Source organism: Acanthochromis polyacanthus, chromosome 15, assembly GCF_021347895.1.
Source record: "Acanthochromis polyacanthus isolate Apoly-LR-REF ecotype Palm Island chromosome 15, KAUST_Apoly_ChrSc, whole genome shotgun sequence".
NCBI classification, from domain to species: domain Eukaryota; kingdom Metazoa; phylum Chordata; class Actinopteri; family Pomacentridae; genus Acanthochromis; species Acanthochromis polyacanthus.
The window spans coordinates 25,520,132-25,541,740 of NC_067127.1; the positions used below are offsets into that span (position 1 = coordinate 25,520,132).

The window sequence follows — 21,609 nt, forward strand, 5'->3', positions numbered from 1 at the left end:
ATTGTGTGTGCAGTCAGTGTGACAGTGTGCAGCAGCTGAGCTGTAGTGATGGTACTAGCAGTTGGCTGCTGCAAACATCCGACTGAAAGCCCCAGAACCTAACACCAGCTTCCAGTCAAGGATGTTTACAGTAGCCCTGACTGCCAACCGGCCTGGAGATGATGGAGCTCCTGCGAACACACGCACACATTTTACTTAATCAATCAACAGCAAGTGAAAAAAAATGTACATTAGAGAAATTTGCAGTGAACAAAAGTGAATGATCAGAACTGAGCTGGTTTTCTCCTTTCACCTGTTCTACTCATGCCCGCACCATCATCTGAATATCTCATAATCAATGATCACATTTGCTATCAACATGAGAGAACACAAGTACAGAACTCTACTGGAAAGATTTGCTTTTTGTCTCATTGCCAACTTAGACTCAAAGAAAGTGCTTCCTGTCTGTGTCACTTCCACTCTCTCTGTCGTCTGTTTCTATTCTCAAACTAGCACATGCCCGCTCCTCGATGGAGAGGAATAATCTGCAACCACACAAAACTACAGGAAGACTTTACAATTACACCGGAGCTGTCCTGGAAAATATGTAGTAGGGTGCAGCCTTTAAATTTAATTCCAAAATATGAAAGTTTGCACTTATATTCTCTTTTGTATTCTATACTAGTTTAACTATAACTTTTGACGAATGTAATTCTGTTTATCACCGTTGCATAATTGTTTAACTACACACGTGGACAAAATTGTTGGTACCCCTCAGTTAAAGAAGGAAAAACCCACAATTCTCACTGAAATCACTTGAAACTCACAAAAGTAACAATAAATAACAATTTATTGAAAATTAAATAATCAAAATCAGCCATCACTTTTGAATTGTTGATTAACATAATTATTTAAAAAAACAAACTAATGAAATAGGGCTGGACAAAAATGATGGTACCCATAACTTAATATTTTGTTGCACAACCTTTTGAGGCAATCACTGCAATTAAACGATTTCTGTATTTGTCAATGAGCGCTCTGCAGCTGTCAACAGGTATTTTGGCCCACTCCTCATGAGCAAACAGCTCCAGTTGTCTCAGGTTTGATGGGTGTCTTCTCCAAATGGCATGTTTCAGCTCCTTCCACATATGTTCAATGGGATTCAGATCTGGGCTCATAGAAGGCCACTTTAGAATAGTCCAACGCTTTTCTCTCAGCCATTCTTGGGTGTTTTTGGCTGTGTGTTTTGGATCGTTGTCCTGTTGGAAGACCCATGACCTGCGACTGAGACCAAGCTTTCTGACACAAGGCAGCACATTTCTCTCCAGAATGCCTTGATAGTCTTCAGATTTCATCGTACCTTGCACACTTTCAAGACACCCTGTGCCAGATGCAGCAAAGCAGCCCCAAAACATTACTGAGCCTCCTCCATGTTTCACCGTAGGGACAGTGTTCTTTTCTTCGTATGCTTGGTTTTTGAGTCTATGATCATAGAGTTGATGTGCCTTACCAAAAAGCTCCAGTTTGGTCTCATCTGTCCAAAGGACATTCTCCCAGAAGCTTTGTGGCTTGTCAACATGCATTTTTGCAAATTCCAGTCTCGCTTTTTTATGAGTTTTTTTCAGCAGTGGTGTCCTCCTTGGTCGTCTCCCATGAAGTCCACTTTGGCTCAAACAACGACGAATGGTGCGATCTGACACTGATGTACCTTGGCCTTGGAGTTCACCTTTAATTTCTTTGGAGGTTGCTCTGGGCTCTTTGGATACAATTCGAACGATCCGTCTCTTCAATTTGTCATCAATTTTCCTCTTGCGGCCACGTCCAGGGAGGTTGGCTACTGTCCCGTGGGTCTTGAACTTCTGAATAATATGAGCCACTGTTGTCACAGGAACTTCAAGCTGTTTAGAGATGGTCTTATAGCCTTTACCTTTAAGATGTTTGTCTATAATTTTTTTTCGGATGTCCTGGGACAATTCTCTCCTTCGCTTTCTGTTGTCCATGTTCAGTGTGGTACACACCTTTTCACCAAACAGCAGGGTGACTACTTGTCTCCCTTTAAATAGGCAGACTGACTGATTCTGAGTTTGGAAACACCTGTGATGTCAATTAAATGACACACCTGAGTTAATCATGTCACTCTGGTCAAATAGTTTTCAATCTTTTATAGAGGTACCATCATTTTTGTCCAGGCCTGTTTCATTAGTTTGTTTTTTTAAATAATTATGTTAATCAACAATTCAAAAGTAATGGCTGTTTTTGATTATTTAATTTTCAATAAATTTTTATTTATTGTTACTTTTGTGAGTTTCAAGTGATTTCAGTGAGAATTGTGGGTTTTTCCTTCTTTAACTGAGGGGTACCAACAATTTTGTCCATGTGTGTACTTATGGACTTCTCCTGCACAAGCTTTTACCTTGAATCTGTACTTCCATATTCTGGTGTCATTTGGGTCATGCCATTTCCAGATTTCTGCAAACTGCAGCTTTAATACATTCAGAGGTTCTTTGGTCAGCATGCAAGAACACTGAGCCTGAATTCCCAGTGAATTAGTTCTACTTAAAATAATCAAAAGCTAAACGGCTATGTGCAATGAATAACTTTACACATCCAACTAAAGTCTAAAGACATCAACAGAAATGCTTCCTTCAGGACCAGTGCAAATACAAATGACTAGTTATCTAGCAGACTGATAATTAATGTTTGGAAATGACAGACATTTACAGAAATAAATGAAAATCCTGGAGTCAAAATTTGGAAAGACACCATCTTTAACACAAAACTTTGATGAAATGCTTCATTCTTTACATTTGTTTAATGAAAAGAAACCCTAACCTTCAATAGGATATTACTTGTGCTGTTAGACAGTGCAGTAGGCAGGACAATAATGTGAACCACAGAGTGATGATTAGAGACAATCAAGAGAAGTGACTGCATCAGAGCCAGAGCAATTTTTAATCATTTAATTTATTTCGAAATAGGTTAACACATAATGATACTTAAAATCTGACAAATGTTTTGATAAGACAACTGGCCAAACCAATAGTCGGATGACTCCTAATGTTTTGTATCGTTACATGGTTACACGTATTTTGTTCAGTCTTATTTTCCTTTTTGTCAGGTTTATGATTTGGTGAACTCTATTTGTTGGTAAGTACAGGCTTTGGTGGTTGACTGGATAACTTGAAGCGTTTAAATAAGTCAGTCTTTATTTTTTGCGAAACTGTCTAACTTGTATGAGAATAATAGAAGATCAACTTTTAGAATGGCCTAAAACCATACTGTAAATCAGTGCAAATTTTCTTTGTTAAACAAGCCCAAGGTGTGAGGTCCTGCTGCTCTTCATCATCAATAATTACTTTGCCAAGGAACGCGGCGTAGTTATGTGACCATTGCCGTGGCTTTGTCTGTCTGTTTGTCTGTTAGCAACATTAGTCAAAAACGGACAAACAGATTTGGATGAAATTTTCAGAGAAGGTCAGAAATGTCACAAGGACCAACTGATTAGATTTTGGCAGTGATGCAATTTATAGTCTGGAGACAGATTTGTTAAAGATATCTCTATCACTGTGAGATAGCGGCATGGTGTCACTGTAACTATGACTACAAGTGAACACTACATCCGCTGCCTGCTGGCAATCACGTTTACAATCCTACTATCAATCCACCGCTGCAGAATTATTGGAATGTATTCATCAGAAATGATACAAGGAACAACTGATTAAACTGTGGGGGTGTTTCCGAGTCCCATCAATTTCTGTATATTTAGGTGACGTGATTCAGTATCTGTACATAACATATACATGCATAACACACACCTGTGCTCAGCACAAGGTCATTTCGTTTGTGGGTACATCTATGTTAAATGGCCACATTCTATGTTGCTGTGATTTCTGATCATCAATAACTAATAAACAAATGCTGCATTTCTGACAATGCCGTATGGGGGAATGAACAGCCTTGGCAGAGTACTGCGCTCTTTTGAGAGCTTTTCTAGTTAGTTTTTGTTTGTTTTACATAGAGTCAAAAGAAACACAAGTAAACTGTATCTAATGTTCCTGTTCATGCATTCAAAAAGACAAAAAAAGTAAAAGTCTTTAAAAACCACCTGATGACAGCTCTCTACACCCCGGACCTGCAGAGCTGCCACCTTCATTCTTCCTGTTTTACAGTGCAGACTGAGCACTGAGCAGCATAGTTAATGGTTTCCACTATGTTTTCTTTGTCTGGCTTTGTTGTCCAGTAAGCATTCTATCAGCATGTGACATTCCACAACCTTAACTCCCAACCCACACATGCACACACACATACACACATATTTACCATGTAAACACAACTCAGCCTTTCTGTTTAGCCATCATACACACTCCCACAGCTCAGCATACGGACACACACACACAAATCTAATTACTTCTTCACACGCAAATGAATGTGGAGGACTCCCATAGTGCCCTGTTTGACCCTCCTCCCCAACCCCAAACACTCACTTCCTGTTTCTTCCACTCTCAGCCTCTCGTATCTTTTCTCCATAGATACGAGGATGACATGGCAGTATCGATAGCTTAGTTAGCTGTGTGTGTCTGTGTGTGTGCGTGTGTGTGTGCGTGTGTGGGTGAGTTAGAAGGACAGCACAGTGCATGTTTAACAGTTTGCATGTCTTTGTGAGCATGAATGTGTCTTTGTGTGTGTGTGACTGATAGACTGAAAGAGCCAGAAAGCATGTAATCACATGTGTGTCCTGTGCTGAGATAAAGACAGGAATGCCATTTCTCCCTTGCTATCCCCCTCTCCCTCACCAACAAAGAACTCAAGTGTCGAACTACTGTAAAGCAGGCAAGGCCTTTTTAACCAGCGTGTACTAAAACTGAATTTAAGTGGCTGTAAAGCCACTTGGAGCTCCTGACATTTTCTACAGCAGCCTGTTTAGAAGTCAGAGGTAAAAGGTGGGTGAGAGCATGTTGTTTACTGAACAGCTTTCGAGGGGAAAATGTGGGATTCTAGATGTCAATGCCATTCTCATTCTGGTTTCTGCAGACAGCTGCAGCCCGTATATATGAAGACGGACGTAGTGACACACATTGGTTTTGTACATTGTAAAGCCTTGAGTTTGGCATCAGGCCATTGCCTTTTTTTTTCTTGAAACTGGATGCAATGAGAGTGGTGAATCTGACTGAAGCCTGAGGACAAGACAGTAGGAACCTGTCAATCACAAGGTAGTACTGCCTTTAAAGGGACTCTGTTTTATCCTGAACACTTACTATATTAGAAGTGCTGTATTAAAAATCCTGAAACTAGCAACCGAGTTCATGAGCATATTAGGAAAATGTTTACTGAGGTAGCAGGTCAAGGAAGAAGTAGGGTCATTTTCTCAGACTTCTATACAGTGCGATTTCTTTTTTTACATCCAGAGGAGTCTTCCCCTGCTGGCTGTTAGAAAAAGTACAGGTTTAAAGCTACATACCACAATGTGGACACATGCACACAAGAAAACAAGAAAGCGACCTCCTGACTGGCAAAAAGAAGAGCAGTTTTGCTTACCATGTTTGGCTGGACAATGGGGGAAAAAAAGGTAAAAAAGTGTAACAAGAACAGTACAAAGGATAACTGTGCAAACAAAGAAGTACGAGGCACAAAACAAGCATCCAGTTTACATTTCTGGGACATACACAGTTGGTGTGTCTCAAATTCTGGGCTTGTTTTGGAGCCTTGCCACTGTACCATTGTCACCCGTTCAAGCAAAAGGAGAGAAAATGGATCACTTGGAAACTATGCATTGTTCATGCACACTTTCTTACACACTGTCTTTTAGGATTTTCTTGCTACAGTTTCACATGGAACCCAGAGAGCACACGCTTTACGGCAGTTACATTTAAGTGATTAATCCCCTTTTTTGTTGTGTTCAACCCAGTATAATAGCTTTTGGGGAATGTTCCCCACAGTGGATAAATCTGAAAATGTAAACCTCGCATTTCAGCTTGGTGACATGTAAGCCTGCCTTGCCTGTTGTTTCAGTGAGCAGACATTTTTACAAAAACATCCGGAAAAAGCGACAAATCTCTGCTGTGCCCTTCAAGTAATCCTGGGTCCCACAGTGTTTGACTGGTCTTAACTCAAAGGCAGTCTACTGTAAATCAGCTTCATGGATGGTTTGACAATGCGGGGTAAAGATGTGTGAATGCTTCAGGAATGCTACTGAAGCATTCCTGCATGTTGTTTAGCTCCATTTACATGCTACATTCACAGTACATCTCGGTAACCATCTGCGTCCATGCTCTAGTGTCTTTTTGTACAATAACAACATGGTCATGTGCTCCTATGCATGTGTGTGGACTGTTAATGTGTCTGTGTGTGCGTATGTGTGCGTGTGTGTGTGCGTGTGTGTGTGTGTGTGTGTGGACTTATGAGTACTACTCTCTCTGTTTCTCTCACTCACTCAGGTCACTTGGGGAACAAAGCAAACTTTATCAGAACATTGCAATCCTGCATTCCCCAGATTCTTAGCACTTGGCAACCAGCTAACACACAGAGCGAAGAGGGAGAGACAGAGAGGAGGAGGAAGGCAAGCGGAAGACAGAAGAAAGAGGAGGAAGGCAGGAGAAATAAAAGCAGGTGTACAGTACACACTAACTTGCAGTCTTTCCTCAGTGTCTGCTAGCAAGTTTGAATATAATCTGTAGAGTTGCTTAACAGAGTGGTAAAAAACAAAGAAAGTTTTGTGTTTTGGCCACACAAAAAGGTGAGAAAAAAATCCTTTTGTCCCATTGTGATGATTGTTTGCAAATTAAATTTGCTAGAGTATGTGATTGTGTGCGTGTGTGTGGTCCAACAGTGTTCTTTCTCTAAATCAGAGGCATGTCAACAAGCACATATTACCAAAACCTCCAAACAGTTCCTTCTTTGGAGGAAAAGGGAACAAGTTCTATCAAATTCTAACCTTGTAAGACAACACTGATAGATGTGGACGAACATTTGTTTAAAAAAAACATAAGTACGTAAATATGTAAAAGTTCCTTTTCAAAGTACTTAAATACAATTACAAGTAAATAAGTAAGTGCATTGTTGCAAAAATGCACAATCCACTTCAGTACTTCTACCATCTAGAAATATGACTGAATTTTTTAAAACCTAAATTGCGAGCAGCACCAGTTATTGCTGCACTTTACCGTACAAACTGTGACGTAAAAATGGAAGTAATTCAAAAATCGGACTATTTAACATCTTCTGTTTTATCAACGTAAGTATACACCTGGAAGAACATGACTAAGAGGTAGTTTTTCAGTTTGGCTTTCATGCAATCCAGCCAGCAGCTCCTACTTTGATAAAATCTCAACTCTTGACACCACTCGCTACCAAAACGGAGGTGGCATTTTGGCTGGACAAAAATGCTTCAAGTGGCTTTAAAAAGAAAGTGTCTTTGAGCCATAGAGCAGTGTAGGGGATGTATTTTTCTGAAAAGCTGGGAACAAAATGAACACTGGCATATTACTGAATAGAGTTTAGTGTGACCTTCAGTGGGACAATTTCAAAGCTTCAGGCTCACTGAAGTGTGCATTTTGAAGGCCCTCAACAAGGTCTGTGAGGCAATGTCATGTATGTGAAGGGGACATAATAGCAGGAAATGCGCTTATTCATTTTACTTCCGACAGCTAGATGAGATATTTGATACTGTTGCCATTTTAGTCTGTTAAGTACAGAGCTGTAACATACACCCTACTGTATGTCAAGATGGACGATATGACAGCTCCACAGACATGAAGCCAAAATATCTGAATCATGCCTTGGTGACAGCTGGTGACAGCACAGGTCACAAACCCCACCCCCTCCATGTTGGACATGATCCAAACTAAAGAACCAGAGCACATCGAAATTTTTTTGCTAAATATGGTTTCTGTCGCTGCCCAGCATGGCTACAATTGTCTCAGACTACAGGCTGGTCACTCCACACATGAAGCCTGTTGGAGGCTTACATGCATGTCCATACAGCTGGAGTTAGAGCTTAACCCGAATGTAATTTAGATTCTAACAATCAACAGTTACAAAAGCTTCATTTGAAAAAAATAGATGTTTTTTTTTTTTTAACATGACAGTCATGCCTGCCCTGACATTTAGAAACAGGTAAGCTTGCAGCAGCAGAGCTACGTGAAGTTTTCATCTTGATCAGTGGTGTAGTCCACGGCGTATACCCACTTATTTTTCAGTTAGCATTGCGTATACCCACTTCTAATGCTCCCTGGTACGCATCATTCAGTAATATATGTGTGCCAGGTAGCCCTCTTTTCCTTAAGGATGATGAAGCCATGAACAACCCTCCTCTGCCTGTAATTGGCTGGTACATGCTACCTTCACTGATTCGATTGGTTAACTTTAGGGATGAGCCAATCAGAGGCAGAGTAGGGCGGGTCATACAGAGGAAAATTTTGCTAACACCTCTGTGGCACTCCAGTTGATTGACAGGTCTGCTTGAAAGATGCGCGGAATAAACGCCTTTCAAGTGAGTGGCACGTATCGAGCGAACCTACTTTCATGGACGATATAATTCTCAGGTAAGTTTTAAGGTGGTTTCCAAATGAATCATTGTTTTAAACTCCTGGCAACATGACTGCACATTTCAAGGAGAGGATATTTTGTCGCCAGTGGTTAAAGCTGCAGTCAATTCCAGCCATTTTCAGTACAAAAAAAATCGCTAATATTCTATTTGTAAATAAAAATATGACGAGAAATACAGGGAACATTGGACGCGCATTGCGAGGTGCATTTCCTCGAAAACGACCTATTCGTGGATCATATACCGTCTTCAAGACATGTTTTGGACAAAATAGTTTACTGGCTTGTTTCGTCTGGATGTCTAAGGTTGGATTATGGCCGTTTTTTGTGGAATATTTTCATCTGTGTGTAATAATGAACCCGGAAACGTGAGTCGCACTGTGTACATTGCAGCCGTGTATAGAGAACGGATGGATGGATATTCGTTGTTTGTCGGACAAATGTGTTTATATTACCGCTGTGGTAATCACATCTGAAAGTGGTTTATACCGGCGGATTCATGAGAATCTAAGCTTTCCATCAGTGTATAGTGTTTGTATAATCGCGTTTGCATTTTCAGACATTTAGCAAATTGCTTATGCAGATCTCAAAGTGTACTGCGGGCGGGACACTGAAGCGTAACTGAAGCGTAACGGGTTAAACTGAGTGTCGGGCCGAGTCTGACCAACATTTTGAAAGGCTAACGTTATTCTAACGTAAGTCTGAAGCTAGCTAGATTGGGATAATGTGGGAAAACCTCTAGGCTGGTAGTTGATTTTAAAGTAAGTAAAAACACAAGAATGGGGACAGGTAGTTTAAGATTCGACCTAAAACAATATTGAGGTTTTATTCATGATGAAATATGAACAAGGATGCACTGTCAACTTCATATTTGAAGTATTTTATTTAAATAAATGTTCAAAAGTAACTGAAACACCATGTTTGCCTCATGATAAATACATGTTACATTAATCCAGTTTGCTTGTGTGACCAGTAATAACTACAAACTGCTCCTAATCAAGTCATGATAATTTTATAATAGTGGGCAAGTAGAAATGACTGAATAAATTGAACAGAGTAGTCTTCTATGTCACTGTTTCTAAAACTGGGTGGTTTTCTGGACTAATTAAAAAAAAAAGGTGAAAATTAAGAGTATACCCACTTCTCCAGGGACCACTACACCACTGATCTTGATTCTAAAGTCTCCACCACAGACTGTAGATAAAAGATGAATGTAAAGCACAGTGACATCACCCATTAGTTTGTACACACATGGTGATATGATACTGACCTGAGAATCACAGGTAGCCCTGTCCTAAATCATACTCAACTTTATTGTCTATTTTACTCTAAGTGGGAACAAATTTGCAAAATAACCATCAGTCTGTATTGAAGGAGACTTGAAACTAGTGACTGAGACCATAAACCCACTCGGAAAATGTTTATGGAGGTAATAGATCAAGGGGGAAGAAGACTCATGTTCAGATAGACAATCTATAGCTATAAAACTGTAGAATGTTTTAACAACCAGAGGAGTCGCCATTTACTGGCTGTTTAAAAAATTTAAGTCTGAGGCACTTCTGCATTAGCTTCACTTTTCAAAACCAGAGGCAATGTCCAGCTTTAACAGACATTCTGGGCTATCCTCCTTCTGGTCACTACTGCACAGACTCTGGTTGCAAATGACGGTACCAGTGCAAGAGGCCACCTTCCATCTACGCAGGTGACACATTGTCCATATCTATATAAAGTTTATAAACTGGAGCAAGGCTAGCTTAGCAAAAAGACTCAGGTGAACAGCTAGCTGGCTTTCTGCCATCCATGCCTCATCTGGACATTGTTTGCCGTGAAATAGTCGCAGCACATAACTTAAAGTTCTTTTCCAATGCAATGACTGTTCCAGGAAGCAGAGTAAAGGAAAATGTCATCTGGATTTTGCCTGATTTCTCGCAAAACAAACGTCACTGGTGCGCGGTACAGGCGATGTATCACGGTCTGATCTGTGTACAGTAAATATGCGACAGTGACAGTGAGTTCAGAGGTGATAGATGAATGTTTAAAAATGCTACAGAGGAAACCTTTAAAGTACGGCAAGCACCGTGTCTGTGTGTTCTTTCATCCACTCAAGAGGCACTTCTCTTACATCACAAATACACCAGCACAATGAGGGAGCCACGGTGTGCCCGGCCAAATGCTATTAAGGGCGCAGTATATCAAGGACCCCGGCACTTCACATGACCTCTAGCTGTGCTATGAGCCAAAGTGAACCTTTGAAGTCCAGCAGCTTTTCTTCAGTTTCATCACCTGAAAGTATAATGCATTCTGCTGGCCACGGCCTGTTGTTGATATTTGGATTACAGTCAGAATTCTGTTGGTTTCCATGTGTGAAACTGTTCTTTGTTGTGGATCTTTACCCTCTGGAAGTAGGAGTTATTTTCACTCTCTTTCTCTCTTGTTGCTAGTGTCCCTTTTCTTTCTTCTTTGCTGAAACCAATTTGATCTTTAAACTGCTTCACTTTCTTGACCTTAAAACCAAGATCTAATTTTAGACTTTGATTTTTAAATTTTGCTTATTTTGGCTTACACTGTGCTTCACATGGTGCATATTCCTACATAAATGATGGGAGACATGTGAAAACCTTGCTCTTATTCCAGGCCCATAAATTATCTAAGGCAGTAACTTTATGACCGTAAAGTTGTTTTTTTTTTTTAGTATTTTGAAGTTTAATGGAAAAGATAGAACATTTTTAAAAAATTGTCAGCTTTGCTCGAGGTGCTTTTAAGCTTTTTCTGAAAAGTGAAAACACCTTCTCTGACACAGTAAACATCTAACTCACATGGCTTATCAAATGTTCCTGCCTCTAAAAAGACTAAAACTAAATCAGGTGCCAAAATGAACACTGGTTTGAAGTTCTAACTGACAACAGCAGCCACCAGTTCTCGCTTAGTGTTGTAGCACCTGACTGCTGCCTGAGGTGTAATTGGTGACTCAGTACCTGGATTCCTGGATTATCGAAACCTTCGCTCAGCTGGTTACTGCTGAGTTTAGTAGATTTTACAATTTACAGGTTTCCTTCCATGTCTCTGATGTCAAATAACTTCCTACCGTTAAGCTAGAAGGCCTCCAAAAGCTACAGGAATTCACACAAGTACATCATCTGTTAAATGCTCCAAACAATCTAAACACTCTTACCGTAACTATCACCTTTTTCAAATCACCACTCTGAGAATTAAGAGTAAACGAGTGCCTTTTTTAAGGAGATTACAACAGAGCTTCTAATCTTCACTCACAACATCAACAATTGCCACAACCTTCACTTCAATGTGTGAGCGTAGCTGGAGTTTTCCTACAGTTTTCCATTCTTTATCTGATAGTTCAGACCCTGCCCTTTCTTTACCACCCCCCTTCCCTCACCTTTCGCTCAGCTCTCTCCCTCTCTGACAAGTTGACCTTCATCAGTCTCTGTCAGCAGTTTAACGGACCAGAGAATATTCCGATCAGGGCCGTGAATACTAACAGAACCAGTGGCCCGTATAACCAGAACTCTGATTATTAACACTGTTGACTCCTAAAGGACAAAAACGGTGGGTTAATGTTCCTAGGCACCTTCAGGTGCAGAGTACCAGAGGCTTGCAGTTCACTCTGTTTTACAATGAAGTTGGAAAAGTTGATAATAAACCATCTGGTCTTTCATACTTATTGTGTATTCTGCTAAAACATATAAATGCTATAGTTCATGTATTTATATCTACTGTCACAGTGATGTGCTGCTTTAAGTTTAAAGAAGTTGTTCTACATTTTTGGAAATATTTTTATTCATTTTTACTGATAGTGAGAGAAGTCATGATGGCACTGCGTTGGCTACGGAGCTGCAGCTGTGGTTAGCTTCCCTAGCTTAACTAAGAGATTTGGAAACAGCTAGCCTGGCTCTGTCCAAAGTTCAAAAAACACAACCAGTAACTACACTAAAACCCAATAATTTACAGTTGTGTGTGTAATAATTAAACAATGTCTACAAAGTGTTAATTAGTCAGCTACAGCAACCACAGATTGGATTTAGAAACTTTGGAAGAAGCATAGCTAGCTGTTTTACTCACAAGGTATGCTAGGCTCAGAAAAACCCTGTGTTCATCATAATACTTTGCATTGACCCCCTCAAAGTATTCTGACTCTTTTTTTAAATTCTAATATTTAATTCAGTTAATTAAACCAATAATATTTCTCTAATGCTGAGGAATTGGCTATCTGGAGGCTAATAGCTTAATTAGCATTGGATATGAGGTCAGATAAAGTTCTTGACCTGACAGTAACGTAGAAAGCAAGCTAATGAAAGTTTTAACTTTGAACCTACTTTACAGTAAAATCAATATTGATGACTAATTCACTACAGCAGTGTGGCCTAATACAATGTAAGTGAACTAAACAAAGTGTTGAATATATTGTCTGTATTCTTTTTATTTTATACTTAACAGTCTTGCTGCATTACTTTATATGTCTTCGAATACTTCTAAGTAAAACAAAAGTGTTTTTCTCCTTCGTCCCTCGTTTCCACCCCAGTCGTGAGTTCGACTCAGATCCCCTGCCTTCTAATGTATTGCGGGATGGGCCGAGAATTCAGGAAGTGGCTCCTACTGTCTCTATGGCAACCCTGAGGTCAGCCCCGTGAGGCCGGAGACCCCTCCTCAAACACAAAGAGCTTGGAGGCCTAGATCAACACAAACAACCAGCTGGAACACACACACACACACACGCACCCACATACACTTAGATGCACAAAGGCAGGGAGCTCACAAGGACATAAACTCTGCTAACTAACGCACTTCCTCTGTAATCTCTATGGCTACAGCACATTTTCAGTGCTCAACATTAAAGCTGCTGTAGTACGCTGGTGAAGATCTAGGTCTGGACTGCAGTCATGCATTGTTACTTATATTACTAGTAAACAAACTGACTGTACAGTCATTGCAAAGCTCCAAGTAGATGACTGCCTCTGCTTCCACATGCTAACACCTTACACTACGTAGTACAGAATTCATGAAGTGGCATGTTGTGAAAAGTAAGACTATGAAGACATGACTGCTTGCACATTTATCAAACCTTTGTGCTACAGAAACTGCCAGTTTTGCACAGGAAGTGATAGTAGTGTGCCACCAGAGACTTTGGATAAATTAGATCCACTGGTCAATCGACTGCACAGATTTTGGTTCCCCAGTTCTCATCACCCACTGAACTGACAGAAAATAAGATATGACTTGCTACTTTGCTATGAAGCGGTCAGCCCTGCACTGTTAGAATAATACATTTTCCTCACTGAGGAAGTTTTTCCTCTCTTTCATTTCTGCCTGGGAACCAAACTGACCTTCATCCCCAGGGAGGAAGGAGACGGGAGAATCGGCAGCGATGAGAGCTTCGCTTACATCCAGCAACATGCAATTTATTACAGATTACCAGTTAGTTTAAGAGCTGACTAACCAGTGATGACATGGTTGAACTGTGACCTCTGGTTGGTGATTTTCACAACGCAAACAACCACTAATACCAAACAAACACTGATATATATATATAATGTTAAATATAATATGCTGTAAGGCCCTGTAACCTTTGATGCACCAAGTTCACACAAGCTCGTCCTCCTCTACATCTCTTTGTTCTACTAATCTACCGATTTCTATTAATGTATGACCTGATTACAGTACTTCACAGTATTTTTGGAGTAGCCTACTTGAACTTCAAAAAAGTTCAGAACTAAGAGCTATGTATAGACTATAGCTCATGTAAATTCATTTCTGTCTCCATAGTCAAACTGAAAACCCTCTTTTCATCTTTGAATACAACTCAGTGTAATCAGATTACTCCAGGTCTTAGCAGCAGTATTCCCTCTGCTGCTACTGCATGCAAGTCTTCAAAAAGATAAATAAGCCTAATTTACATCAAAACATCATCTGTGCAGGCATCCAGTGGAAACCGAAGCTGATCTACATAAATCAAATTTAGGCCATTATATGGAGGTCTGAATTTGTGTTATCTAATAGCCCGAATACCTTTTTTCCTTAATATTCTAAATTTAGTTGTATGTCCACGTTAGAAATACTTTCTCCCACCAGAATGAGCTGACCAGTGTGTTCTTCAGCCCAATTTCTGTAGCTCTAAACTTGTGGCAGCAGCAGAGGTCTAAAAGCCCTAAACTTCACTGTGGAATACACTGATGGACGCTGGCACGGCCTTTAAAGATGCTCAATACAAAAAAACATTCCGTTTAAGAGTGTTTTGTTTATCAGCACAGTTACATCCAACTTACAGAAAGAATGAGAACATAGTGAGATTATAACGTGTTTCTTTATAAATCGGCCTATAGATAATTCACTGAGTAGCTCTTTTCCCTGTAGATCTGCCCTTCTTTCTACATTGCTTGATCGCTCTCAGCGGCTCATTACGCGGGTTTAAGTTGTGAGAAAAACTGATTCAAAGTTTTTTTTGTTGTAAATTAGTGGAGCTTTCGATGCTACATCTATTCCGAATTTAAGAGCGGTGTGCTATAATATTGAAAATACTTCGTCGACTGTTCTACAACGTAGGCAAAAGCACTAAACGCTACAATATCTAAAATTTCGTAAATTTCTAAATGGAGTTTGGCATCATAGTGATCCCGTATTGGAGACAGCAGAACCAGTCCGGAGGTAATTCAACTCAGCAGCAGAGCAGCTTTGCAGCTTTGCAGCTTTTCGTATTCCAAGATTAATTTAATTATCATCGACCATTCCTTATGACCTTTGACAAACACTGAGTTAAAAGTTAAAAGATCAGATGTGGGCCAAATAAATCGGTGCCGGTCACTGGTCCCCAGAGGCTGCAGCGGAGCACGGATTAACGTGGTGAGAAGAAACACTTTGTAAAGTATAGAAAAACAGAAGATGACATACCTTTTCTCTTTGCTTTTATTCTGCGGTGCCTATTTTCCCCTGTCGAGACTGTAGTCTGTCAACTCTGAGGTTTTTGTAGGAAAAAAAATTGACGGAGTCCGGCCCCCTTTTCTGCTGACCGCTGTCAAGTTGGCATAAGCAAGTTAGCCCGCAAGCCTTTAACGGCGACAAAAGCCCGCTTCCGGGAATTCTCTTCGTTTTAAAAAGTAGTGCAGGTAAAATTGTACACAGAATTCAGAGAGAACGCACTTATTAATGCGTTTTTTAAAAATACTGTATTTGTCCAAAATGTATTTTTTTAAAATGCAGAACTGCGTATTTTTCTAATTAAATCAATGCTTTTGTTGTAAAAGCTGTAAAATTACTTCCGGTGTTACTTTGTTTAATGTGTCTAACTTACTTCAACTTCAAGAGTGGCAAAAAGCCAGGAAGCTGCTGGACAGAGGAGCCAAATCTCACCTTGCAGTCAGAGACTGGCACACACACACACACACACACACACACACACACACACACACACACACACACACACACACACACACACACACACACACACACACACTGCTTGATGGACAGTTCATTTTAACTAAAAACTTTAGATATCCACTTCTACTTCCTATACCTGTGCAGACATTTAGAGTGCCCTACAAGAAAATTGCTTTAAAGGACACTCAGGTCTGACTGTAACTCCAAACAAAGTTTGCCAAGAATCACCTTGCAGAGGCTGCACCAACCTCCACACTGTACACTGATGTTCTTTTCATTCCCCACGGATCAACTCAGAAAGTTTCAGTCACATGTCTCCTTTTATGTGCAGAGGTTCTCTGACTTCTTGTGTTGGTTCAGAAAAATCCTTTTGTTGTACTCTAAAGACACCCTCTTTAAATTTCTTGTATCCGCTGAGCATAGACATACCCAAACGAAAGGCTCTGCTCCTCTGTCCATTCAAAGCAACTCATATTCGACTCTGCTCAAACATTGTGAAATTACATGATGGCAAGTCATAATATTGAAAAAGTTCAGCAGCATGAGTTTAAAGCTAATTCTAAACAGGATAAAGACATGGAATGTCCCACCATCCAAGCTGATTGAAATGGTTCCTTGGGTTTGTTACATATGAACCCCTGGAATGCTGAATTTTGAGACTGTCCTTGGTAAAGTGCAGTTTCATGGAAGAAATGCTCAGTCTTGGTGGTGCTGACTGCTTATTTTGCTCATGATTTGTCTTCCAGTGCAGAAAAATAAACACCATATAGAAATGTTAACATGGTAAAAACAAAAAAAAAAACCCTTGATTTTCACTGGAGGGGTGTTAAGAACCAAGACGCATATAAAAGACTTTCCACTGAAAGAAGTCGTGGTGCATACATTTCAGGAATGTCTCTCTAATTGGCCCTTTCAGCCTTTCTGTTTCCATTGTGGTGTAGGACCAGACAATGTTAACTCCCAGTGTGCCAAAACAAACACAAATAGTTGTTACCGGACATAACTATATTTATGTTAGCATGTAGGAAATAGAACAATGACGGTTTATTATGTTAGTCTGCACGACAAATTTAGATTGAAGATGGTCATAATGAAGAAACACAGCTATTCAACAGAGACACTTTGACCGGTCAGCTTTAAGACCTGCACAACAGTTCTTCAGGGCAGCTCAGGATTACCTACTCTGGAAAAGGTATGTTTTTCTCCCTTGAAATTGGCCTTGATCAAGGTTCTATGGGGTGGATTCATGCTCAAAGGTACAGCCTGTCCATAAATGCATGAAAGAACATAATATATAATATTAGACCTGAAAACAAGTATATGGCATTCCATGTGCACCATGCAATTCTGAACTGAAGGCTCATTGACCCCGAATGTTTGAGTGTTGCTGAAGAAATATCAAAGAGTTTCCTTCATTCTGGTAGGAGTCATACATGCATGTTTTTACACTGACTGTAACTGCAGCAAGCAAAATGAAAAAGCCAAACCAACATGTAAGCATTTTAATGAGTGGTAGGATAGCATTCAGATCCTTCACTTTAGTAAAGGTAGTAACATTAAACTGCAAAAATACTCAGTCACAAACAGAAGTCCTGCACTAAAAATGGTATTCAAAAAGTTAAAGTGTTAATAAAGGGAAAGGCATTTATATTAAAACTGAAGATATGCAAGTAAAATAAACCAAATTTGTACTTAAGTTCAATAAATTTACTCAGTGATTTCCACCACTATTTTCCTAAAACATGTATTAGTTGCTTTAACCAGATTAGACCCAGCCGGACCAGAGCATCAAGCTGTGTGATAGTCTCACAACAACTAACCTGCTGAGAAGGTGATGGTCCGTTGCTATAAATTTTTCACCAAATACCTGGAAAACATGCTGTACCTCATGAATCAGCCCAGAATAAACAATTAAACTGTTAAACTAATATAAGTAAACAAAGACCATGGTGACCCATGTGACACTTTCAATGGCCTACTTTGAGCCTTCAGGCCTGGCTTTGTCCAAGCACTGCGTGCTGTTTGGGTAACCCGAGGCAAACCAGATCCTAACCCTGAACTGGCCCCTGGAAGAAGGGAGGGCCGACCCAAATATCCCCACTTCACAAGCACTTTCTCACTCTGAAGAATTACCTTGGAGTCTACTATGCATTGTGCACAAGAACATGCAACTGCTGTACATCTCGAGCTACTGTACATCCCACATTTTCCACCTCATCGTACACTAGGCTGTTTGCTTTTTCCACTGCCCTCATTATTGCTTTGTTTAGGGTACAAACTAGAGCAGAGACCTACTGGTATCAGGATCCAAAGGCAGATAAAATGCCTCAAGGTTGACGAGCAAGTGTTTATACTCAAAGCACATAAAGATGTGGGAAATAGGTAGGAGAGTTGACACTCAAAGCAGAGCTGGGATGTGTGATCCATCAACAGTTCACTGTAAGACATACTACACAGTTTAAGAAGACATCCATTCACCATCATGTGACAGTTACTGATACAGTCACTCATGAATGAATAATGTACATACATGCAGGGTGAACATTGTCAGACTTGTTTTTTGCAGAATCGATGTTAACAGAATGCTAACTGTGTAGCTGTAATGACTGTCTGTCAGTCCATCACTTTGGTCACAACCAAAATGACTCAGTGTGGACTAAAAGTTTGTACAGGAATTCTTGAAAAGTATTATATGAAGTGAAATAAGTTCATCCCCAACCCTTCTTCTACAGTGCAATACTGATGTCAATAAGTCCCCATGTTACAATATCAGTTTGGAGGAGTATACCTGCAAACTGACACTGTAACATGCAAATTAAAAAAATCATTAGTAAGCTGACTCTTGCATTGCACTTGACAGAGTAAAAATCATAGCTGCTAAAACAGTCAGCATTGCTGTCTAGGACAATACAATGTACCTGATTATGTACCAAAGATGTCAAGATATAAAAGAATAGGAAGTCAAATGTGTCAGTCACTAGCATATACTAAAAAATTAGCAGTGTGTGCTGTTTGCAAGGATGCAGAGTGGACATTTCCAGTTTTATGCCTGCATTTCAGCAATTTATTCATACTGTTTTAAATAGTTATTGACACACAAGTAGCACAAGGGTGACTGGAGTTTACCATTGACTGTAAAGGTGATTGAACTATCCATTACATCACCCACAAGTTTCCTGAAGTACAGTATTAAAGTTAAGGGTGTGTCTCAGTACACATAGTACCATACAGCATAGTAAGGCAGAAATGTATTTAATGTGTCATAATTAGGATGACAAATGCAATGCATCAACAATACCAGGATGTCTTACTACATCCAGTCCCACTTTTCAGGATGCAGCCAGCATGCTTCTGTGGCCCTTCTGATCCACAATCCTCTACACAGAGAAAGATACATTGATATGGTGTCTGGCTTGAGTCGAATGTTTGAGCTAGTTGAGGACACAAATTGTGTAATTTCACACTACAGACTGTGATGGATATGTAAGACAGTCACTGTTTAAAGAGCAATATCACGATAAAGTAGTGTGTTCCAAATGTATGAATACTGCATGCAGCAGTCTATACTTTGAAAATGTAGCTGCAGGGCATACTGAAAGGAAAACAAAAAAGTATGAAATTTGGAAGTGGAAGAACACCATGGTGGCTCCACTTGCCAACATCTTTGTAGTGCCGGACTCCTCCAAACTGACACTGGAACATGGAGGCTTATTGAAATTGACTTGCTTTCGGAAACATATGAGAAACTTGTATTTGTAGCTTCTTTGCTGACTTCATTCTTCAGCTCTGGAGGTTGCTGCTGGATATTTACATACAGTCTAGACCTTTGTCCATATTCTGTGTGTAAGCAGTAATGATCTAAGGTATGACACCACAGCCTCTATCAGAAGTTGCCCACCTTTGTTGTGTTTTCATATATTCCATTGCGTAGACTTGTGTTTCATCTTTGATGTCATGCTCAGTCATGTTTCATGTAAGTACTTTTGTCTGGTTTATCATTTTCATTGTCCCATGAACCATTAAGAGAATGCATAAAATACATCTCTATCATTGTTTACCATTCTTTTTTTATGTTTAGTTTGATGCAAGACTTTTTCGTTTGTGGTAGACCAGGCAGAGATAATTCCTTGAGATCTTCTCTATCTGGATCCCTTCAGCAACATGATAGTTCCTAGTCCATGTCACCATGTAAGATGTGATTTTTGTTCTTTGATACCCTCACGTATGCATCCTTCTCTACATTTATTAACAGAATGGATAAAAATTAGAGAAAGAAAGAAAATCTGTCAAAAAAGGTCACAGAACATTTGTGTTGTGGATATGTTAATATTTAGTGGAATAGTGCCCTCTAGTCAGCCTATCGGGTTAATGTATACAGTCAGAGCCTGAGGTCACACATCAGTGCACTGCAACACTCAGGCTTCATGGGCAAGTAAGGCAGCAACATGCAATGCACAGGGATAAAGGGATTTATTGCCTTTATCTACATTAGTAATCATGCAGCAGTGGAATGTAAAAGATCATTTGTTTTCTTAAGACAGTGCATCAAAATCTTTCAACAGTGAAAGCAATCCACTCTCAGAAAGGAAAATGATTTACAAGAAGAACAATCTTTATAGATGTTAGGTTTGCACATCTAAGCAAATGTGTTTCATATACATTGAAATATAAACTTGGCAAAGGAGAGAGTTGAGGGGATGGAGGTCGCATTTCACTTGTCTCATAGAAGTGGCAGCGAGCAGATAACAAAACACAGCTTTCTGCGGAGCAGTTTGACTGTCACTGAGGCTCATCCTGCTGTGTGTAAAGTGTGGGTTGTTTCTCTGAGCTGCAGCCCAAGTCATATGGAAGGAAGAGAAACAAGACACCCAGAGGCCTATGGGTCAGGTTCTTTGGTGCCAAATAAGATTGATCCAGAACCGTGGAAAAATGTGTTCAGTCTTTATGCAAGATTGTTCCAAGTGACCGATTCTTACATGTAAAATGTCTCCAGTCGAAGATTAAACCCCGAAAAATTAATCTCTGTGTATCAAAGTTATGTAGTTAAAAATGCATTCCATGAAAATACTTCCTGCATTAAAGGGGCTTAGATGTGACTACATTGTTGCTACCTGTGGAATGTGTAGCCAATGCCTCTCTCTTCACTCACTTCTTAACACTCGCTGCACCTCAGCACACCAGCTCACCAGTAACTGTCTCAAAATGTAAAATCTCAACCTGCAAGCTGACAGTACTGGCTCTACAAATTAGTTTCGTGCAAAATTCTGAAAGTCTGTGTTTTTGAGATTGTCACAAATACAGTGCAGTTTCAATCTGAAAATGTTCAGCCCATTCACAAGATTAACAGATTTCACCAGATCAGTCTGCTTTGGAATCAAGACTTATAGTTTAAGCTGGCTTATCAAGACTTTCAAAACATGGAAAAAGGTCCCAGAAATTTACCAGAGAACTACTGTACAGGAAATTTTTAGAGATAAAAGCTCCATTGGAGTATAGTAATTTGCATTTTATTTTGAAAGATTACACAAAGGATTCAGCTAATGTATCAAAGGACTGAAATTTTCTCAGAAATTTCCCCTGTGATAGAAATGCAGGTAGACATCTATTAGAAAAGTTCACCACTTTCTCCAGTTTAATGAGATGATTGAATGGTACACCAGCAACCACATTTTATGATCAATCATGAACAGAGAGGCAAAAATC

General features: G+C 39.8%; 1 protein-coding gene across 15 annotated transcripts in view; it reads left to right on the forward strand.

The window, feature by feature from the left end:
* Positions 1-21,609, forward strand: part of LOC110956487 (regulating synaptic membrane exocytosis protein 1-like) — a 238,001-nt gene that overhangs the window by 68,647 nt on the left and 147,745 nt on the right. The gene's annotated exons all lie outside the window — the stretch shown is intronic.